The sequence below is a fragment of the Aquarana catesbeiana genome, linkage group LG02 (genome assembly GCF_042186555.1).
Source record: "Aquarana catesbeiana isolate 2022-GZ linkage group LG02, ASM4218655v1, whole genome shotgun sequence".
Taxonomy (NCBI): domain Eukaryota; kingdom Metazoa; phylum Chordata; class Amphibia; order Anura; family Ranidae; genus Aquarana; species Aquarana catesbeiana.
Window position 1 is genome coordinate 48,558,705 of NC_133325.1, and position 8,143 is coordinate 48,566,847.

Genomic DNA, 8,143 nt, shown 5'->3' on the forward strand with positions numbered 1-8,143 from the left:
AAGGGGGGGGGGGGGAGGGGTGAGCTTCGGGAGCTCACAGAGATTATAATAATAAACAGGCAGAAGAACACATTTCAGAAAATATAGGTCACATGGCCTTTAAAGAATGTTACCCCAACATTTCAAATTCCTGATATGTGACTGCTGTAACCGCATGTAAAATTATCCCGTTCTCTTTGTGTGAAATCCCTGGTGTTCCTGCCAGTCCCTCCGCTTTCCTATTAAAAAAACTGACCACACTAGGCACCAGAGCACAGCATAGTCAGTTTCTCTAGCAGCATAGTCAGACTCCGCCTGCTCTCCTCCAATAATCAGGATTCTGCTCAAACACACCCCCCCCCCCCCCCCCCCCGCACAGCCTATCACTGGGAAGCTCAGTATCATGCTGTTTCCCCTCCCTCACCTCTGTGCTTCTAAGGGTACTTTTATACTTAGTCCTTACCACGCAACATTCTGTATCTGTATCAACAACTTATTGACAATATACTTAGTCACTTAACTGACTTAACTAACACCCGTTTCTTTTTGGCGTTGATTGGCAACCACTAATTTCAATGAGTTTCTATGTCCATGTGCTTACACCCAACCCAGTGTGTCAGAGGCACTGAGGTTCTCGAGGAGGTTGAAGCAGAGAACAATGTACCCATTCTTAAGCGGCTCCTATGGGAGTAGATCTACATCAGTATTTGGTAGATGATACAGAGTTAACCCACCTGATGCCTTCCTCTATCATCCCAGATCTGCCCGCCTGCTGTGCCTTCTATGGGGAGGGCTCCCACCATCTCTGCTGTATTTTATACTATAGATCAGGGGTCTCTAAACAAAGGGCCAGTTTAATGTACTTCAGACTTTGAGGGGGGGGGGGGCTGGACTAGTGCCAGTGGGAGTAAACAATGCCCTAGCTTTGGTGCCAGAGGGAGGGATATTGTCCTATTGTTGGGGTCAATAAAAGGAACTTTACCCTATCGATGGTGGCAGTAGGAAAAATTCTGCACCTTAGGTTGTTGGCAGCGCGAGGAATGGTGCCCATTAGGCTGGGGGCAGCGCGAGGAATGGTGCCCATTAGGCTGGGGGCAGCGCGAGGAATTCTGCCCCACCGTTGGTGGCAGTAATAGTGCCTCAAGGGCCGGATAAAGGCAAGCAAAATGTCTGCATCTGATCCCTGGGCCGCAGTTTGGAGACTGCTGGTATAGAAAAATGTAATAGGAGGAGCCGGGACACACAAAGATGGCCAGGAATACCCCAAAATCTCACTATTGGAGCGTCCAAGACATAAAAGAGGTTGACTCAGACCACCAAGCTCCACATACGACCACATGAACCTGATTGTTTAACACTCACCTCCGACCCCAAAACTTGACCCCTGACCCTACACTTAGGGTTGCCACCTCATCCCTTTAAAACTGAACACAATCATTTACACAGGTTCTGCGGTTGATTAAGGTGGTAATTAAACTCACTTGGCGCCTTATCTTCATTAAATCAGCCTCAGAACCTGCGTAATGAATACGTGTTTGGGTTTAAAGGGATGAAGTGGCAACCCTACCTACACCAGTAGATCTTTGAACGAACATTCATGCAAAAATGTTCAGCACATTCGATAACTTGGCGAATGTTGTTCAAGAACACGTCAAATTTTTAAAATTTTTTCCTTTGAAGTATAAAATTTTTCGAATTAACAAATTTTCCCAAATGAAAACCACGCTCGCTTTTAGAAATCAGTTCATTCAAAGAAAAAAAAAAAAAAAAAAAAAAAAAAAAAAAATGGCCATCCTGCTGCTATGCATTGGAGTCAAAAATAAAATGTTGACCTGACGAACAATAAAAAAAACAAAATAAATAAAAATTTGAGCGAATATTCTTAAAACAAAATATTAAATAAAATTCTACTAGTGTATAGTCACCTTAAACCCCAACACTAAATAATATACCCCCCGCCTGCCTTCATTGTAAGTCGTCGTTCCAAATCCTGAGGTTTGTGGTGACAGTGAAGATCACCATGGAGTTGTAATAAAGCCAAAAATTCTGTACTTCACTTTAAATGAAGTACAGAATTGGGCAAAAAAAGTGCGATTGAAGGCTGATCGTTTATTTTTATTTTTTTCCGCTTGCAACAAGAACGCTAACCAGAGCAAAATTAGCAAAAAAAAAAAATAAATAAATGTTTCCAGTGAAACCGATCGGCAAAAAAAAAAAAAAATAAATAAAAAAACTCTTCTACAAGACCGATAGGTGTTACATATAGAGACATGGGAGAACAAAGTGTAGTTGGGGACACCCAGTAATCTGAAGGAATCGCACTCTCCGGCCATCTCTGCACACACCGCCCAGCTGCTGCTCGTTCACTAACAAAAAACATGTGTGCTAAAGAGAGTCCAGCAGATCCCTCCAGAGGGGATGATTGTATTACTGCAGTCCTGAGCCCAGCCTGCCCCACACTGCAGAGCTCTATAGGGGAGGAGGTGGGGGGGCTCTATAGGGGAGGAGGTGGGGAGGCTCATCTCAGGGATACATTTACAAGTCCTCTGCTGCATTCTACTGAGAGCTGACTGCAACTAATTCAGCATGCAAGAAAATAATCACTGAGCAAAAGTCAATACAATCACCAAGCATGAAATGAGCCATGTGCATTGGACACACACAGAGCTACCTGGCTCATACAGGTACCCCCTCCCAGATCCATCCAGGTACATTACCTATCCCAGGGGTATCAGGATCCCAGGTGCTGCACACAGATACCAATCACAGCTGCTCCAGCTCCTCTGCTTCTACAACTCTGCTATACAGACACAACCCCCCCCCCCTCCCTCTCCACCAGGGCTGGGGCGGGCCAGCAAGGCATCATGGGAGATGTAGTCTCTTTCCTCTCCCTTTCGTTGCATTGCCTAATATCGGCTCTTCTAATATTAGTGTTGTTTATAAATAGAACATGAAATGTATGCAATGTTTTGATTTATTCAATCCCCTGTTTAATAAACATCGAACACTTGTTACATTGTGTTTAAAAACTTTAAATCAATGACTTATTATTTTCCGTTAAAAAATCGATGACTTGTTACATTGCATTTAATCGCCTGTTTAATAAACATCGATCACTTGTTGCATTGTATTTAAACACTTTAAATCGATGACTTGTTACATTGTATTCAATCGCCTGTTTAATAAACACAGATCACTTGTTACATAATTGTATTTAAACACTTTAAAATCGATGACTTGTTACATTGTATCCAATCCCCTGTTTAATAAACATTGAACACTTGTTACCTAGGGGGTTATTTACAAAAGGCAAATCCACTTTGCACTACAAGTGCAGTCGCTGTAGATCTGAGGGGGACATGCAAGGAAAATAAAAAAAACAGCATTTTAGCTTGCGCATGATTGGATGATAAAATCAGCAGAGCTTCCCCTCGTTTCAGATCTACCCCTCAGATCTACAGCGACTGCACTTCCAAGTGCACTTTCAGTGCAATTTCAAGTGCACTTGTAGTGCAAAGTGGATTTGCCTTTCGTAAATAACCCCCATTGTGTTCAAACACTTAAAGCGGAGGTCCGCCCACCCACCCCTGCAAAAATGAAAAGCCAGCAGCTACACATACTGCAGCTGCTGACTTTTAATACCTGTCCTGGAGTCCAGCCATGTCAGCACCCCCAGCTGTGTTCAATAACTTAAATAAACATCGGTCCTTTGTTACATTGTGTTCAATTACTTTAATAAACATTGATGACTTGCTCCATTGTATTCAATCGCCTTTTAATAAACATCTATCACTTGTTACATTGTATTCAATCGCCTGTTTCATAAACATTGATCACTTGTTCCATTGTATTCAATTGCCTGTTTAATAAAGATCGATCACTTGTTCCATTGTATTCAATCGCCTGTTTAACCACTTGCCGACCGCTGCACGCCGATATACGTTGGCACAATGGCAGAAGTGGGCAAATGGGCGTGCCTGTACGTCCCCTTTAAGAGCCAGGGATAGCAGGCGCGCGTGCGCCGCCCGAAGCCCCCACCTAGTACAGCATGACCGCATCCGCGGGACCGGCGGACTCGATGTCTGCTGGTCTCCCGGCGATTGTGTCACGGAGCCGCAGAACGGGGAAGTGTCTATGTAAACAAGGCATTTCCCCGTTCTGTCTAGTGTCATGACAGAAGTCACTGCTCCCTGTCATCGGGAGCGGTGATCGCTGTCATGTGACTAGTAGCCCCTCCCATCCCACAGTTAGAATCACTCCCTAGGACACACTTAACCCCTTCATCGCCCTCTAGTGGTTAACCTCTTCCTTGCCAGTGTCATTTACACAGTAATCAATGCATTTTTATAGCACTGATCTCTGTATAAATGAAATACACAAAATGAAACTGCGCTGAGGATTGAAAAAAGCACAAACCATAAAGATTGGGCCAGTGAGTTCACCGATAACAAACGGTGAATGCAAATTAATACAACAAAGGCAAATGCAACCTATAAAAGAGGGCTTACGCTAGTCCCGGAAGTAACGGCTGCTGTCGAGAACCGGCTGGCTCGACTGTTCTCTGTTCGCTGATTTTAACCTACGATTTTGTAAGTGTCCATTCATCTTTTTGCTTAATACATTTATTAAGGTTTTTACACTATGCAAGCCCTCTTTTATACTCTATGGGGATTCAACCTTTTGGCTCCATTGAGATGATGATTACCGCTGCTGGGTTGGAGGAGTTTTGTGCCTGCCATTGAGACCACAGGCTGGGTTATAAGCCACTTGCGCTCCTGTACCAGTAAGCGGCAGTGTGTCTGTAGGTGGAGGCACTTTTCTTATTCTCTGCACGGTTTCTGTGGCGTTTTGGATTTTTTGTCACCGTGATCACATTTTTCACACATTGTGTATGGACTTATTCTGGATTTGCCTTTTTTTTATTTTGCTTTTTTTCATATAGACTCACTTTTTTTTTTGTTAATTAGGACTCATTTATTATTACATTTTTTAACTTATGTTTTTTATTAATTTTTTTTTGCCATATCTCTTGTCATCACTGTATCACTTTGAGATCGTGTTTCATTAACCTATTTATTTATATAATCATTGTTTCTTAAACAATATTTCCTATATATATAATTTTTTTTGTGTGCTCACACTCACACGGTATTTGCATTAGGTTGCATTTGCCTTTGTTGTATTAATTTGCATTCACCGTTTGTTATCGGTGAACTCACTGGCCCAATCTTTATGGTTACTATCAATCCTCAGCGCAGCTTCATTTTGTGTATTTCTGCTTTGGCGTCGTATATTGCCTTGAGCTGCAGCTTGGCTCTTTTAGATAATAGCACAGTTTTTCTTTTTAAACTCTGTATAAATGACAATGGTCCCAAAATAGTGTCAAAAGTGTCCGATGTGTCCGCCATAATGTTGCAGTCCCCATAAAAATGGCAGATCGCTGCCATTACTAATAAAAAAAATGAATAAAAAAAATACCATAAACTACCCCCTATTTTGTAGACGCTATAACTTTTGCGCAAACCAAATATACGCTTATTGGGATATTTTTTTTCCCAAAAATATGTAGAAGAATACATATCAGCCTAAACTGAGGAAAAAAATTTTTTATATATTTTTGGGGGATATTTATTATAGCAAAAAGTAAAAATTTGACTTTTTTTAAAAAATTGTCGCTCTTTTTTCGTTTAAAGGGCAAAAAATAAAAACCGCAGAGGTGATCAAATACCACCAAAAGAGAGCTCTGTTTGTGGGAAAAAAGGACGTCAATTTTGTTTGGGTGCAACGTCGCACGACCGCGCAATTGTCAGTTAAAGCAACGCAATGCCGAATCGCAAAAAGTGCTCTGGTCGGGAAGGGGATAAAATCGTCCAGGGCTGAAGTGGTTAATAAACATCGATCACTTGTTCTATTGTGTTCAATCGCCTTTTAATAAACATCGATCTCTTGTTACATTGTGTTCAATCCCCTGTTTAATAAACATTGATCACATGTTACATTGTATTCAATCACTTTAATGAACATCAATGAATAAGAGAATTATTGCGCTTCTATCTATGATATAATAGCTGCTGGCACTACAATCTGACAAATTGTGAAGTGGAAACATTAAAAAGTGCAGCGCTGAAAATAAACCATATTGCAAGTGTGAAACCAGCAAATTGGATCAGTAGTGCATACAGTATATACAATTATAAATGTAAAACAAGTACATAATAATGGTGTAAACTGTGTGACTGGTAATATTGGCATATACCAATGATAAACTGCTCAAACAATCATATGACATTAGTGAATGCTCAACCTGGAAATTAGGGATGAGCTTCGAGTTCAAGTCGAACATGAGTTTGACTCGAACATCGGCTGTTCGATCATTCGACGCAGAATGAACATTATGGGGCGTTCGCGCCAAATTCGAGTGACGCGTCACGCCCCATAATGCGCTGCGTTATCGCAGTGCATTGCTGGCTGATAATTGGCCAAACATGCACTATGACCCGCATGCTTTGGCCAATCACAGCACCGTCAGCAAAGAGAGCCATAATTGGCCAAAGGCAGGGGGTTAAGTCCACGCCCCACACTATATAAGGCCGCCTGCACGTCGGCCTTGTGTAGTGTGTTGCTGGCGGAGAGAGAGATAGAGAGAGAGTGTCATTTTATTTACTTTGAGCAGGTAGTTTATTCAGTTAGCTAGATCTCACTGCAGACCGTTCCTGCTGTACTGTTTCTAATATACTTCAGGCAGGCAGTTGATTCAGTTAGCTGCAGTGTATTTAATATATATATATATACAGTCAGACTGGTATATATATATATATATATATATATATATATATATATATATATATATATATATATCCACTGCATCCAGTTTAGCTAGATCTCACTGTAGACCGTTCCTGTTGTACTGTCTCTAATATACTTCAGGCAGACAGCTGATTCAGTTAGCTGCAGTGTATTTAATATATATACAGTCAGACTGGTATATATATATATATATATATATATATATATATATATATATACTGCATACAGTTATACAGTTTAGCTAGATCTCACTGCAGACCGTTCCTGCTGTACTGTTTCTAATATACTTCAGGAAGGCAGTTGATTCAGTTAGCTGCATTGTATTTAGTATATATACATCCCAGCTTTGTATATATATATATATATATATATATATATATATATATATATATATACACTGTATCCAGTTTAGCTAGATCTCACTGCAGACCATTCCTGGTGTACGTATTCAAATACACTTTCAGGCAGGCAGGCCAGGCAGGTTATTCAGTGATCTGCAGTGCATAAAATATATATATACTGTCTCTTACATATATATCCACTGCATTCTAGTCTAGCCAAGCCTATATCTGACTGCAGGTAGTTCTTGGTGTACGTTTTCAAATACACTTTCAGGCAGGCAGGCAGGTGATTCAGTGATCTGCAGTGCATAAAAAATATATATATACAGTCTCCTACATACCGTATTTATCGGCGTATAACACTCACTTTTTTCCCCTTAAAATCAGGGGAAAATCGCGGGTGCGTGTTATACGCCGATCCCCTGCGATCCGGAGCTGTCAGATTTTCAAAATCGCCGACCGCGATTTGAAAATGGCGCCGCTGGCGCCGAAATACACAGTGCCGATCCTCGGCTCTTCTCGGCCACTTTCGTCTTCACTCGAGCGCCGCCCGAACCTAGCCGAGTGTACTCGGCTAGGTTTGGATAGCTCCGCTCGGGACTACGAGTGGAGCCGAAAGTAAACGAGAGCCGCCGAGAAGAGCCATGGACTGGCTCTGTGTATTTCGGCGCCGGCGGCGCCATTTTCAAATCGCGGTCGGCGGTTTTGAAAGACAGGATGGCAGGGATCACAGGATGCAAGGCTGCATTGGGGAAGGCTGCATTGGGGAAGGCTGCACTGGGGAAGGCTGCACTGACAAGGCTGCACTGGGGAAGGCTGCACTGGTAAGGCTGCACTGACATGGCTGCACTGACATGGCTGCACTGGGGAAGGCTGCACTGACAAGGCTGCACTGGGGAAGGCTGCACTGACAAGGCTGCACTGGGGAAGGCTGCACTGACAAGGCTGCAATGATGGGCATTTAAATGTAAGTTTTTTTTCCTTCAACTTCCCTCCTAAAAGTTTTTTTTCCCTTA

At 42.1% G+C, this 8,143-nt stretch overlaps 1 protein-coding gene across 1 annotated transcript in view; it reads right to left on the reverse strand.

Annotated features, from left to right (window-relative positions):
• Positions 1–2,803, reverse strand: part of CAPN5 (calpain 5) — a gene marked incomplete at its 3' end in the record, with an annotated part of 152,183 nt that extends 149,380 nt beyond the window's left edge. Inside the window, 1 exon segment of the mRNA XM_073612855.1 lies at positions 2,697–2,803.
• Between the last annotated feature and the right edge of the window lie 5,340 nt (positions 2,804–8,143).